This window comes from Heterocephalus glaber, unplaced genomic scaffold (genome assembly GCF_053883595.1).
Source record: "Heterocephalus glaber isolate CG9 unplaced genomic scaffold, H.glaber_assembly_v1.0 deba00001594, whole genome shotgun sequence".
In the NCBI taxonomy this organism is placed as follows: Eukaryota; Metazoa; Chordata; class Mammalia; order Rodentia; family Bathyergidae; genus Heterocephalus; species Heterocephalus glaber.
The window spans coordinates 16003349-16019923 of NW_028258369.1; positions in this window are offsets into that span (position 1 = coordinate 16003349).

The window sequence follows — 16575 nt, forward strand, 5'->3', positions numbered from 1 at the left end:
TAGCTGCCAACCTAGGATTATGTATCTGCAAAATTCTTTTTAAAAGCAAAAGCAAAAGTAGAAAAAATGTATTTCCAGACAAACAAAACTGATAATACTTACTAACAATAGCACTTCAAAGAAGGGCTAATAGAAAAAATAAAATGGAGTAAAAGACTATTTCAGGAAAAAAGAAACTGTCCTCAAAAGGGAAGTGTAATATGCAAAAAAAAAAAAAAGTGGTGGGCATAGAAATGTCCATACAAATGGGTAGACACAAATAAAAGTTAATAGGATTTTTTTTTTTTTGGCACTGGGGATAGAACTCAGGACCTTGCACTTGCAAAGCAGGCGTGGTGCCACTGAGCTAAATCCCGGCCCAACAGTATATTTTAATTTTTAACAAAAATAGGTTTTAAGGCAAAAAGAAAGGAAATCTTACTAGAGAGAGCCAGGAATTCTACCCAAACGAATCTGACTAAAGCTACACTGTGACACTACATTGGATTAGAGCAGAAAGAAAACCAAGGAAGATGAAGATAGGCTGACACAGAGGGAGTAAAAGGCTAGAATGACATCCTGGGATGTATTTAAATGATAAAAAAGGGTTGAAAAATATTAACCTTTTCAACTGGAGAATCAAAGACTTGATCTCTCTCCCTAACTCCAGGCCTGCTTGGCTTTGATGTACTCCATGGTCTCCACCACTTTAAAAAGTTGTCATCCAATATACAGAAAAACAGGTTCTTAGAGACCAAGATGTTAGAATTATTTCATTTTATATGAGAATATTAAAAGATGATGCAGTTGATGTCTCCAAGAATATAAACTTCACTTTCTACAAGGTGTTAAATTAAAGCACTTCCAATGTTCTTTCAGGGACAGCCATATAGAGGTTGTAAGTCTAACATGTGTAAACAGTGGGAATATTTCCCAAACAGTTGATTGTTGGGGCAGACACAGAAGAAATGGATAAAATATCTATCAACAGAGCTTTTTAAAAAAACATGCATATTTTTAGTAAGCACATTCACCACCCCTAGGCCTATGAAGCTATGATATTAATTGAAAAGTTAAAAGAAGTATATTCAAGCTCTACTTCTCTTGCTTTCTAGCTTTGCAGTCTTAGACAATTTAACTCTCTGAACCTCAGCTTTCATTTCAAAAGAATTGGAGATAATACCACTTTCCTTGTTTACTACCCCAGGTTGAAACATGGATCTAATTACATGGGTTATAGAGTTATATTATGTAAACTTTGAAGACTCTAACAAATGTAAATTGTCATTTTTTAATAAATGCTTCCATTAGCATAATCACATAAAACTAGTTAAATAATAGCCTCCTTAATCATTTCCTTAAATCTAAGTAGATGACTATAATTTGTATTCAACATTTCACATTAACTTTGAAAAAAAAGAAGAAAGATGTATTTTTCAGTGATAATGAATAGTAAATGTAAAATATATGTGGATGAAGAAAATAAAATCCTATTATTTTTCAGATAGGCTATTATTATATGAGCCGCTGCAAAGAAAACATAATTCCACTTTTGTGTTACTAACTTTATTAATTCTAAGCATGTTGAATAGCCATGCCAAATAACTTGGGTAAATTACTAAAGATGAATAGAAGGGAGAATTATGACACAAAGGAAAAGTCTTCTTGACAGAAAAAAAAACCTTAAAGGAGCTGAAGGTAATTTAATATAACCATAAGATTGAGTCTGTGAAAAATATTCAGTTGTGTTTGTGTCTTGACCAGCACACCAAAAACCGTCATCAACTGGACAGAAACAATTAACTATCCACCTTCTTCCTTTTACAGAAAGCTCTTTATGTTAGTTTCCAATGCCTTGAAAATAAGGGCAAATAATATTGCAAAATGAAATCAGGTTTTAACTAAATACTAGACAATTTTAGTTGTATAGGCTTTCATCATTTAATTAGAAAATAAGCAGTTTTATTTATAGGGTGTCATTAAGAAAGGAGGAACGTTCTCAATGTCATGTCTACAAAATTGCACTGATACAGATAAGAGTAAAAAATTAATCGCGAATAATGGATATCACATCATTTTGTTGGGTCTCCAGGAGGCACTTAAAAATAAAAGATGCCAAGTTTTAATGTCCATTGTCCAACTTCCCTCTATTATTCTCCTCCTATACTTCCCAGCCTCTAATAATCACTATTATACATTCTGATCTAAACACAGTCAGATAGAAGTAATAAGTTCTAGTGTTCTACAGAACAGTAGGAAACTATATTCCATAATGCCCTTTACATATTTTATGAATGCCTAGAACAGAGGAGCTTGAAGTCTCCAAACACAAACTAACGAAAAAGAGATGAAACTTTAATTACTCTTTGATCACTACATTTTTGTTGCAGTATCACACTGTACCTTATACATTTGTATAATTAAAATGGTAATCAATATAAAAGGGTACCACGATTAATCTTTTTATAAAGGAGGATATCAAAAACAATCTTCCTGTTAACTTCAGAGCTTTTGATGCTGTTATGTTGAATCGACCTGTTATGCACAGGGAAATGTCCTTTTATCATGGAGTTCCAGTTCCCTGCACCAGGATGCCATAGTTCCTCTGCTTTTCAGTCCTGTGACAGTCCATTCTTTTCCCAGTGTCTTCTAATCTCGCAGGGCCCATGGCTTTTTTTTTTTGTACCGGAGATCAAACTTAGGATCTTGAGCTTGCAAGGCAGGCACGGTGCCACTGAGCTAAATCCCCGGCCCATGGCTCTTGAGCACTCTATTTTTCCTATTTATGGCTTCAGATTCCCTCTCCTCCCTTCACACTGCTCTGTGCCTCTGGTGGCTGATCTAATATACTGCATAAATTAAGCTTCACTCACATGACATCTGGCTTCTAGTTGAGTTTGGCCAATAAGAAGCACCAGCAGGAGGGTTGGGAAGTAAGGTTAGGGTTTTTATTACATCAGCTACATCCCAGTTGAACAGAAATTTTGTGGTGACTTTGTTCTTAAGTTGAAGGTCACAATTCCTGGAAGGTGACTTTTCCTACAGCTACAGCTCTTTCCAGTAACGTCTTTGCACACTTGTTGTTTTCAGGCATATGGTGGTAACAGCTCTTTGCTCTTGTGGTCACCTAGGTGTTTTACCATCCTTAGTTGGATTTCCTTTAGTTCTGGTCATGGGTCTTGGTAAATAGTCTGTTTAGTAAACCCTCTCTAATTATTCCAGTTAAGTGTACCCTCTTTTTCTAGCTAGGACCCGTTCCCATATAAGCCCACTATCACCCAAGAGATCATTTTCAAACTCTACTCTTTGATCTTTAACAACTTTTGCTATTCTTGACTTCTCTCTTTTGCAACCTGGGAGCCAACATTACTTTGTCCTCTTCTATATCACTTCCAGCCCATGTTTTCTCTGCTCTTTTATGACTTTGCACTGTATTTTAAAACTCATATATAGTTATTTACTTAGGTGTAAGACATATTTCACCTAAAGATAACACCAGAATCCATTTTTCACACTTTTGATAGCTTCCAAGCCAGGAAGAGAAACCAGTTAGGTGCTGGACTGAAATTTTAATTATTTCTTAATTTAACTCTTTATATTTCTAACCATTTATAATTTCTTTCAATCCTAACCCATACCTTTGTCTCTATTTTTATACTGGGCCCAATTCTTATAACCCTTTAATTTTCAAGCCCCTTTTTATAAAATTACTAGGCTATTGATGACAAATAAAATGATTCTCTGTTTATGTGTCTCAAAGTCATTTGGTTCCTCAAAATAACAAAGTCTGAATCTTCTACCCTTCAGGGCACAGTACTGAGTTCATTTTTATTTTTGTTTGGAAGATCATAAAAAGGAGGTCAATTTACTCTGAACATGCTATCATGTTTACTTAAACTAAACACTGTTGTTAGTTCTATTACTGTATTAAAATATTCAATTAAAAATAATTGTGGGCAATATATATAGTACATAAGGCTGTTGGAAGAGAGAATATAAACATAAGGCTAGAATAGACTTTTACAACCATAATACACCTTGGCTTTGTACTTCAATCTATCACAATAATATCTCCTTTTCATTTCTCCGAGGACCATCTTGGGTTGTTCAAGATGAGGCCAGAACACCAGAACATATTTGATACATGAATATAGATAGAAGGGGGACTTCTTTGGCCACAGTAAAAGCATCCAATTTTATTTTCCTAGTAATATGTTTGAGAGGCATCACTATATATCCCTCATTAGAGAAGAGTGAGAGAAATAATGGGTAATAGCCTTAGTGAGATCTGGGGAATGGTTGGCCCAGATCAGACATTCTGGAACCACTCTGCTTGGGAAGGTCATGGCATTTGTTTCTGGTGTCCTCTTTGCAACAGGCTGTAGAACTCTGGAATTGGAGGGCTTTGGGTTTAAATCCCAATTCTGCCATTTACTAGGGCCAAGTATTCTGGGCTGAACCAGAGACATTTGTAGTCCAGATTTGGTGACCTTGAAATCCATTTACTATTTTAAGAAATATTTTAATATGTGTCTACTATGTTCCAGGCCCCATTTTAGGGATGGAGTGTATTAAACACGGAAGTAATAGGAAGTCCCTGACCTCATAGGATTTACCATGACTTTTCAGGGTAGCCTTCTCTCCAGCTGTCAACTGACCCTAAAAGGGATAGATGGCACATTGCCCTCCTGTGTCCATAGGCAATCATGCAAAATGCACTAATTAAATGTCTCCATAATGACTGTGTGCTTCAGGAATGGCCTCATGCCAATGCCTTGAAAAGTCTGCTCCAAATGCCACTCTTGTCCTGAAGCTAATGGATAAAGTGACCACAGCATATGCTTAGAATTGATTGTTTTCTTTAGATTTAATCAAGCTCTCCTCTGAACATGTTAATGCTTTCTTTCCACTATAGCTACTATACCTTAACAGAAAGGAATTAAATTTTCCCTTTGACTCTTAATTATCCCCTGACAGCTTTGAGAAATGGCATGAGTAACACAAATCAGAAATGCCAGTTGGCTTTGGAATGCATCCCATGTGTTTTTGAAACAGATTTTCTGAGTTATGTTTTGAACAAATGTTAATGTTAATTTGTGTTTCCTTAACAGACACCAACAGATGAGCAGAAAAGGAAAGAGATCCTTCATGAATGTAATGGTCTGATAGGGAACTTTCCAGGATTTATAGTAAATTATATAGACAATCAGCAAGTAAAAATGGCAAAATCATTGGACATTTCTTAAGAATGTTTTTCCAGGTGATATGCATTAAGGCATACATCGAACATCTACTCAGCTGAGGTCCCTTCTGTATCAGTGCTTCTTAAAGTAACTGTAGGGAAAGAAATAGGCTTCTTTTTAAAGAAAATTTCCAATCAAAAAGGTTTTAGATGCTAACTTTCCATTTCTGCATTCTTTTCATCTCAGAGCATTAACAAGCAACCAGCACTGGTCTTTGAACCATCTTTTGATTAGCCCTGCTCTATATAAAAAATGATTACCATTCAAGGATAAAATAGCATGACAAATATTTTATAAACATCATAATTTAATCTTCATAATAATTCTATGAGGCAATTCTTTCCTGTTTTACCAATGAAAAGGAGAGGTTTAGAGAGCTTAGGTAATTTGGTGAGAGTCAGAGAATTAGCATTTTATCCTGACTCACATGTATCCACCACCATATCTTAAGGCTCAGTAAATAGCAAGATTGAGTAGTTTGAAATGTGCAGGGTTATTGACAAAAGAATGACATTGGGAAGAATCATAAATATAATAGTTCACAATTAATGCTGGAAGCAAAAAAACAGAAGAACCTGGTAAGGCCTGGGTCAAGTATTAGGAGATTGACGATAAAATATTTGAAACATGTTGGCTGCTGGATCATGAAGTGTGCCTCATTGGGAAGTACCCCAAGAAAGGATTTTGATTTTGCTGAGTGTTTTTCCTTCTTAAGGTGTCCAAACATATTAATCGCAGCCACCTGATTCTTCTACCACCTTGCAACATATTGTCTGGCCCTCACTATATTTCAGTGATCCTGATGTGTTTTAGGTAATAGGGTCTTCAACAGCTATCCATAAAGCTTTGTAGTCCTTGGAAAGAGGAAGGGTATATTTGTTGGCAATATCTGAAGCTCACTTGGAGGGTAAAATCAAATGTATACTGTCCAGGGTCACCATATTCAAGGGCTTGGCTACTCCTTATCAAGCATTCTCTTCAGGATGGCACATCCTGTGAAGCCAGCAGGATTGGGAGAGGATACCCAATCCTAGGCTGGAATATGGGCATAACATGATTACTAAGTCATTTTAGGTAGGGAAGAGGATTTCTGGGGAGAAGTAGCTCATAGTGAAACCACCAGAAAGAGTGTGGCTTCTTAGAGCTGGATCAGTCCCCTGGGAACAAAGGACATGAACACTAATAATGAAAACTTACCTTGCAAACCAAAGTAAGAGCAAATTCAGGGTGGAATCTAATATTGGAGAAACTGAAAATGTGCCTTACCAAAGTAGGGGTGGCAAAAGGGAGGAGCTAAGAAAACAGAGTCTGGGCAGGGTGAGGTTAGTAGATCAAAGGTAGTAGACAAGGCCAAAGCATGTCAAAACCTGAGGTTTGGCACAAGATCAAATAAATAACATATTTAAATTGTAAAACATACAGAAATAGCTACACACATGTATACACACACCACAGGCAATCAGTCACCCATATTTAAAACACTCAGAGACTATCATTTTAATATACTTTTGCTGCATTATTTGACTTTGAGAGTGAGCAAAGCCCAACCAAGCTGGTTCCCTGACTGTGCTCTGAGAAGTATGCATGCTGAAAGGGGGGGGGGGGGTTAAGAAAGGGACTCAGAAAATTGGGACAGTTAATTCAGTTCTGAAGACTGGGGGAATGTTGCAGATGGCCAAAGCATCCTAGGATTTCTTACCCAGAGAGAATTTGAAGAGCATCCAGTTGGTGGTTTAGAATGTGAATTTTTGAAGCTGTATAGGTCCAGCACAGATGCCTCAGGGGTTGTCTAGGGGAAAACTGAGTGTACAGCCAAGTGGTCAGGGTTATAGGTCCCCTAATCTGACTTCACCCCTCTGATAAAGCTCTGCTTTGTCTGCTTTATATATTCATTTCTGGATAAGATTTAATTTGAAGAAATGATTCTGTTTCTTTTAAATAAGAAAAATAAAAAAAACACTGAAAGTTGGGGCTGGTGATGTAGCCCAATGGTAGAGCACTTGCCTGACATGTGAGAGGTACTGGGTTTGATCCCCAGCACTGAAAAAAAAAGGTCATTTTGAAGATATGAAAACTGAAGTGTTGAGATATGAAAGGATATTGAGAAGATCCCATGGCCAAGTGTGTAACCAACCATCCTTCTTTTTCCAGGACTGAGAGGTTGCCCTTTCAGTGCTGAAACTGAAAAAGCCCTAGACAAACCAAGATATTTGGTTACCATATCAGGAAACCTTCTACTTCCAGGTTTTTTTCTTAGTAAAGTTCTGTTTATGTGGATGGAATCCTGGATAAGTTTCTGTCTCGCTTCAGATTTCTGACTCAGAGTCCTTCAGCCTTAATAGCCCGATGTTCAAGTCTGTCTGCCTCATTTCTGCTTCCTGACCCACATTGTTTTTGATTCATACCTGTGTAGACACATTCTACCTACATACTTTGATCTGTCATGAACCACAGCCTCTCTCCAGCCTTGAACCCACCCCACCCCCCATCTGATCATGTGTGGTCTTTGAAGATATCACTGAGTGTCACTTGCCGCCCTTGTGGCTACCTTACTAATCAGTCCTGCCAACTTCTAGTTCATTCCAGAAGCTTCTAGACCCTAGTGCAGAGTTTTGTCAGTGCTTCCTTCCATCATCATTTTTCTTTACTGCAAAAGTTTTGAAAAACTTCCTCTTGGCTTCTGGAAGTTAACTATATGTTTTATATTCCATATGGTCTATTAAGTGAATATCCCAACCTAACAGGTTAGCAGGAGATAATTTTTAAAACATTACCAAATAGTTGAAAAGAATCTTTTTGGACCACTGCTGATCAGTGTACCTAAGTTGTTCTCACAATTTTATTTAATCTTAAGAAAAACTTGGTGCATATCATTTAAAAAAGGGGTAGTTAGGTAACCTGCGAATGGAGTTTTAGCATCTCATTTGACAAGAACTCTGCCAAAGTGCCCCTGTTACTTCACACAGCATTTGGCCTGTGAGGATAAGCCTGGTGCCCTTTGCTTTGCTCATCTGCCCACTCAAATCTATTCTAGGCTTACTTCACAGATTCTGATCTGAGCTATTTTTCAGCGTTCCAGACATGTTCTTTTTCAAAAACAAAAACAAAAACAAACCTGCTTAGCTCAATCCTGTGTTTCTCCTGTTCTCTCCAGCCACAAACCTAATTGCCAAGGGATATGATTAGAGACACAAATGGTATTGAAATTCATGCCACACAGCATTCAAGTTCAGCTATCATGCAAAAGATCGGGGTGCTTTAGTTCTCGTTTAGTAAACACTGAATTATATTTTGTGGGCTCTTTTGTTTTTGTTTTTTTGGAGAGAAACACATCACTTTACTTCCTCCCAAACTTGTAAGTAGGAAGCTCAGACATCAGTGATATTGTAAACACACTGTGGGGAAGAAAATATGTAGATTAGCATATTTCTTATGGTATTACATCAAGATAAGAAAGACTGGAGGGGAAGGGTCTTGGTAGCTTTGAAACTGAATTTAGAATTGTTGCTTTTAACCTATTTGCTTGGGACTCATCAGATAACAACATCTTTTTCTATAGATGAGGACACTGAAAAGCAGAGAAATCAAAATGGTGGTTCTCAACTCTAGATACACATTAAGTTCATCTTTAAACTTTAGAAAAAAGAGATGTCCAAGACCCATGCTCAGAGCCTATCTGATTGGTCAGGGATGTAACCTGACCCTGACAATTTTTAAAAGCCCCTTTAGTGGTTGTCATGGATAGGTGAAGTTTACAAAGGATGTTTTAAGGTTCAGCAGCAGAGTGGGAAGTAGTTCAAGGTCTTGTGAATTGAGAATAGAATGCATGCTGCCACTTCATATAATGCTGCCTGTTGGCATCAAAAAGGGCACTTAAAGGTGAGCCAAAGCCACACTGAATAGGGAAAGTACTGCACTCAGAGACCATTTGAGTAAAGAGGAGAATGCTAGTCTCATCTCAGTAAAGTGCAAGCATTTACCAAGTGTCAGAAGAGGCACAAAGATGAGCTGACATAATGCATAACTCACTATGGACTTCACCAGGTTCTTCCCTGATTGTGGTGCCCTCTGGAAAGAGAGGCTAGTTTCTCAGAAGGTGGAATGACAGAAGAACTCCTGGAGACAGATGCTCGGAGTCCTCTTCTTCCCCCAGAGGATTCAAGGAATCAGAACACTCAGGCTAACTCTCTAAGTCAATAGGTCACTCATTAAGTCTCTCTTTTGCTGCCCTACCACACTTTTCACTTTCAGAGCATATCATCACTGAAGAAACTGCCCTTGTTCTGCAGTGTTGCCTAGAATGTAATACAGCGCATGACATACATTCGATCGTAATTATTCGAGGAGTGTGTATTTGCGAATTCACCTACTCACTCAAAATTATTTATGACCTCTAAGTCAATACTTGCAGCACTTTCATGGTCCTTCATGGACATCTGCAGAGCAATGAAAAATTGTAAACTCCTGTTGTTTATGCATATTCCTAGCTGAGGTTTCACAATGTGACACTTTGTTTTTTTGTTTCAATTCTTGGACAATAAACAATTGTCCGTTTTGCGGTCTCTTTGATGACTCTTATTTTTGTGGCATTCTTGCGCTCTGTTTTAGTGATTTTAGTGTTTGTAATAGCTCCTAAGTGTAGTCCTAATGTCCTTTCTGGTTTTTCAGAATGCAAGAAAGCTATTGTGTTCCTTATAGAGAAAATACATGTGTTAGATAAACTTCCCTAAGGCATGAGTGATCCTGTTGTTGACCGTGAGCTCACTATCAGGAAGTAAAAAATATATATTAAATAATTGACTTTCAACAGAAACACATATAAAACGAATTTATCTACTCATCACTTGATAAAAGTATTGTAAACAGTGACTCACAAATACTAAATCCTGTGTTTCCTTTAGGAGCAGTACTTAAGTATTCCGTAATTCATTGTTCATAATGACTTTATAAAACATAATCACCACAAATAATGAAATTATATATGTATATATATAATGACTATAGTAAGTTCTCAATAAATACTAGTTAGGTAAATGAGCAACTGAGCATAGTTTTATGTATGCAAATATTTTATGTGTATATTTATTGGATTCTGTGGTGGTCCTGGGACCTCAAACATACCAATAACAGCTAAACTCTACTGAGTGTCAATGATTTAATGTTTCTGTATGGGAGCCAGCTGACTATGGACTAAAACTTCTGAAACCATGAGCCAAAAATAAACCTCTTCTCTTATAAATTGTGAGTATTGGGTAGTTTGTCCCAGTCATAAGAAAATTGATTGACACAGGCACTTTTTACATATCTATTTTTATTCGATCTTTACAACAGCTGTGAGATACTTACCTTCATTTTACAGAAAAAGTAGCTAAGACTCAAAAAAGTGAAGGAACTTGCTCAAAATCTCACAACTAGAAAGTGGAAATTCACATTTGATACAGGCAGCTGGACTACTGTTATGGGTTGAACTCTGTCCCCCAAAATTCGTATTTTGAAGTCTTAATCCCCAGTACCTCAAAATGTGACTGTACTTGACATATGGTTTATAAAGAAGTAATTAAGGCTAAATGAAGTCATTGGAGTGAGCCTAGAGCAATACCACTAGTGTCCCTATAAGAAGAAGAGATTAGGGCCAGGGATTTAGTTCAGTGACATCATGCCTGCCTCACAGGCTCAAGGTTCTGAGTTTGATGCCCGGTACTGGAAAGGAGGAGAAGAAAAAGAGGGAGAAGGAGAAGGAAAAGGAGAAGAGACTGGGACACAGATACACACAAAGGGAAGACCATGTGAAGACACAGGAAGAAGAGGGCCATCTGCAAGCCAAGGAAATAGCCCTCAAAAGAAAATTCAACCCTACCGACAGCTTGACCTCAGACAGTGAGGGAAAACATTTCTGTCCTTTAAGTCACCTAGACTGTGGCTGCCTGAGCAAACTAATACAACTAAAACTGTGATGTCTGGCTGATAAATAAGACATGGCCCCAGCCTTCAAACCTCACAGAGTCTAGCCACTTGTAATCCTTAGAGACAGTTTTTTCTAGGAAAGAAGCAATATAATTATGAATGAGGCTATGACTAAATCTGAAATTCGGAATCTGCCTTGCCAGTTTGGAGTGAGAAAAAGTGCTTGATCTTGGGACAAAGCCAAGTGGAGCATAAAGGTGACCAAGCCAGCACCAAGCACCAGGAAGGGTGCCAAATCACAGAATTACAAGCAAAGCAGGGAGGAGTTAGGCTGGATGAAAAACAAGGCAAATGATCCAGCCAAGAAGGAGGACATCACAAAGGCAAACGTTTCAAAAGCAAAGCCCAAAGGCATAAACCAATAGGAAGGGGACCATGAGGACTGCTTTCTGCATCCCCAGCTCACTGGAGAGCCAACTGGCCATAACATGTAGTTTTAAAAAACTTAAACTCACTTACCTTTTGTGTTCCTTTACCCAGATTTAAAAAAAAACATACTGCTGAAACTGAATTCTGATATCCCTGTCAAAATAGACTTCGGTGACATGTAGATCATAATTGTACCATGTTAGGTTCCCCCAAAGCAGATGCTGAGATGAAGATTCTGGAATATAATAATCTTTAATTGTAATTACAAGTAGGGTAAATCCTTATTTTTGACACTTTTCTAAAGCATTCTTGGCATTTTTCATGCTTTGTTTTTTATATATATTTAAAAATCATTTTGTCAATTTAAACCCTATTGGATTTCCGATTGATATTGAATTAAATATATATTTATTTGTAAAGGAGCTGCATTTTTATTATATTAAGATTTTCTGTCAAGAAGCATGATATATCTCTACAGGTCTTATTTTATTTGCCTTAATAAAATTTGTAGCTTTGTAAATAAATTTTACACTTTCCTTGTTGATTTTTTTCAGTTTATTTTATAGTTTTGTCTCTATTGCTAGTGAAGTGCATGTGGGTGCTTTCTATTCCATTTCCATCTTCTTTTTATTAGTAAATCAGATAATTTAAAAAATATTTTTCTTAGTAACCAGCACCTTGTTAATTTATTTATTTTTAATTCTATAATTTACTGGGTTTTTTCCTTAAATTATTTTATTGGTACATTTTAGGTAAACAATACATTTACATTTATCATTGGGTGCTTGTACCTGTACATGATGTATCTTGGTTCTTGTTTTTTTCTCCATTACCTGTGCGCCCTTCAACCCCTCCACTCTTCCCTATTTACATAGACTTTGTTTCCATTTTTTTTTTCTTTTCTCATAATTTTAATGAGTTTATGTTAGGGTTTTGTTTTGTTTTGTTTTAGGAAGCTATGAAATCATTCGCAAATCAGGACAATATGATTGTCTTCTGATATTTGCTTCCATACTCTCTTAGGGATTGTCACATTAGATGAAATTCTAGTGAAGTGAAGATAATAGTGCTTCTTTCTTGGGGGAGCCTAAGCTATTGGTTCACTGTATGTTAGAATTGTGACTGTAACTACAGGTACTTTATGTATGATACATAATCCCTTTTGCTGTATGTCCTGTTCCAAGACAGTATCATCACATTAGAACATCTCAGTAGAGCTCTGTGGAATCAGAGGACTTTTAGGGACCTTTTTTTGACAGAGTTGTTCTGCTCTGTTAGATTGATGGAGAGAATAGAGGCAGGGGTCATCTTGGAGATCAGTTGTCCCACTCATTTTTATTGCCCCAACACTGTGTGTGTGTGTGTGTGTGTGTGTGTGTGTGTTACTGGGGATTGTACCTAGGACTTTCACACTGAACTACATCCCCAACCCTTTTTAATTTTTTTTTTTTTACTTTGAGACAGAGTCTCACTAGTTCGCTAAGTTGCCCAGGTTGGACTAAAACTCATGATCCTTCTGTCTCAGCCTTCCAGAATGCTAGGTTTGCAGGTGTGTGCCCCCGTGCCCAACTTGCAGCATTTTTTAAAACTAAGAAAATTTGAACTTTTTGCATTTTAAGTCTGATCCAAATGCCGCTCCTATAAACAGAGTGGAGTGAAAATTCTCCTAGCAACATGTCCTGTGCCTGGATTGGAAGGTGAAGGCTGTCTGCCACTCCCTCGGGGTATCTCCAAGGACTGCACTGTAAGCTTGAAGCTCCGGTATTATTTGTAAAGCCCACACTGACACCTTGTACCTTCTTTGTCATCAAGGACAAAACCTCCACATAGCTAAGCCTGCATGGACCCACACATTGAGAATTAGAAAAGACTGCATAAAGCTGTTTTCCTCTTCTTGCACTCAGGAGGAATCCCTTTCAATGTTTTAGAAATGAGTACCTGGGGTAATTTGTTCCCTCTACCTTCACCTTTATGCATTCTCATTTTGAAATCACCACAAAAGCTCAGAGAAGCTCAGATCAAGTTGCCCTGGTTATCAGATGATTTCTTTCCTCTATCTTGACCCTTCTCACTCTGTACATCATTTTCCATGTGATACAAGTATTTATTTGAGTGCCTTGGGATCTAAGCTCTGCAGAGCAAGCAGCCATATTTATCTTTCTCCTTCTCTGCTCTAAGACACCTGTAATAATTACCAGCACATAATTAACCCAATCTATCAGATGCACAGTGTTTGGTAGCTCTCCAAAGCTTTTTGTTTTTTCCTGGCTGTTCCCAGCTGCAATGGCATAGTACTAGACTAAATTTAACGTGTGTACAATGAAAAGATTTTGCCTCATTTTTCTAGGACTTTGATGTACTGGTATTTTGAACCAGCCAGGCTGTGATAGCTCAAGTTGCTTAGTAACTAGCTGAGGACCATCACCAGAGTGGAACTAAGAGAAGCCACATTCCTTAATAAAGAGAGCAACACTGGGGAACTAGCAAGTGTAGGGTCACATCTTTCAAGGATGTGACTGACATGCCTTTTCCTAAACTACTCAAATCCTCCATATGTAAAATGGGCCTGACATCTGACAGTGGGTATCTATGGCACATATTGTGAAATTAATAAGTAATCCAGAAAAATTTTCATGCATGTCTTTAAGTGAATGAATATACACCTTTCTCTTGCATATAAACCAAGTAGATACAAATCAAGTAGAATGACTGTGTTCAGTATATCCCTTTCAATTTAGCTGAAGAATTTGAGTTTTATTAATGTTATTTGTAAATCATTAGTTCCTTTTTACTACTGAATAGTATTCCATTGTACAAATATATCACAATTTATTTCTTTCACCTATTCAAAGACATTTGGGTTTTTCTCATTATAAGACACACACACACACACACACATATATATTTCATTTCTGTACATACTACATTTTTAATGTCCATGTCCTCCTAAAATCCATATGTGGGTCTTTAGGAGGTTATTAAATCACAACAGTGCCACCCACATGAATGAGATTAGTAATGTTACAAAAGGACTCAAGGAAACTAGCTAGGCACTTTTGCCCTTCCATCCCTTCCACATGTAAGTACACAGGGTTAGACCCCTACACAGGATGTATTAACAATTTGCCACCTTGGAAGTAGAGACTGGGCCTTCACAAGACAGTGGACTGTCCAACACCTTAATCTTAAAATTCTAAGCCTCCAGAACTGTGAGAAATACAATTCTGTCTTTTATAAACAACATTCCACTATAGCAGCAAGAATGGACTAAGAAACAAGGATAATCACACAGTAATGTTGGTTCATTTGGTGTTTGTTTAAATATAAGAAATTGCAAAATTGTTTTCCAGAATAACTACACCATTTTGAATTCCCATCAGTAATGTGAGAGATCTCTAGTTGCTCTATATCTGTTTTGTATAAACAATTCTAATAATTATGTAGTGATGTTTTATTGTGGTTTTAATTTACATTTTTCTAATGGCTAATGATGTAGAATGTACTTTCAGGTGTTACTTTACCATAGTTTATGTACTGCATCCAGAGTTTTTAGTTATCATTAGCGGTAAGACAGGGTGAAGTATGTGTATTCCATCTCAGGCAGATCTAGAAGGCCTCAATATCTTACGAGTTGAATTTTAGTACATTCCTCAGAGAATGTGCTTTCAGTTGGCCTCATAGATAGTAAAGCAAAATAGCAGCACAGGGATGCCAGATGATATGAATGCACCTCAATGATACATCTTTGAATCAAGTCTCTTGTTTTGTTGAGAGCTTACTATTTTATAGGATTACCTCCTACAAGACTCAAGTGGGCAAAATACCTTGAGTAACTTCATAGAAAATCCACCCACATCTGTTTTCTGACTTTCCATATTGCCTCCAAGGGGATAAGTTCACCCATTTCTCTTGAATTATGATATTTTAAAGTGCTCTCATACAAAGTAGCTGGATCTGCTTGAGTACTTTCTCCCTTTTCCATGGTTTACTGGAATAACCTCAAATTTGATTCAAACTGATAGTTCCCAATGTAAGGAAATAGGCTATTCTTAAAGGACATGTACTTCCTTAAGGTGGACATAGGCTGGCTTAACAAGAGAATTGGTAGACATGGATGTGATGACTAGCTATGAAAACGTATTTGTCAAACTGAAGCTGGTCTCAAAACATATTTCTGTTGTAGCCAGAGCTTACATTTTTAAGATGCCCCAGTCTTGACATCCATGCTCACTTACTAGACAGGATCATTTGAACCAACACACAATCTTCTAAAAGGATGACAGGTGTTTTGAATGGCTTCATTGCTCACCCAGGGCTTTAGAACAGTACCATTCAAAATGTGGTCTGCATACCTGCAGCATCAGCATCACCTGGGAGATTGCTAGAAATCCTGATACTCAGACAATCCCCTCCAAATCATATTGTTGGGATTGGGTATAGGAATCTTGTGTCTTGACAAGCTTTTCAAGGGATTCTTATGCATTGTGATGTTTAAGAACCATTGATTAGTAATTTGTACTTACTTATCATAAACTGATATAAAATGTTGGTAAAAGAAAATGAGATCCTTTTCCCAATAGTTTCAAATTTCTACTGAGGGTTGATTGATTACCCTTTTTAAGAGTAAAACTACAAAGAAGCCTGCAAGAAACTGTAGGAAGCATATGAAATAAAGACCTAAGATGGCTTTAGTAACAGCAGTGAATAAGACTGCCAGCTTTCAGAAGAATGTGTGACCCTCCTTTTGCAATCACAGTGGATAAAATAATACTATGAAATGTAGGTAAAAACACAACCCTATTTGTGAAATAATGTAGAGGAAATACAACAAAGCTTCTTATTTTCCTCACAATATCTTTAAATATTTGAAAAACATAAGGAAGAAATAAAGCCATTTGTGGTGTGTTTCCATCTAAATATATTGATATTATTTTCTGACCATAAGTAAGCATGTTTTGTAGTAATTCTGATCATATTCTCAGTATTGATTCTAATTTGAAGAATGTTGAGAGTAGCAAAA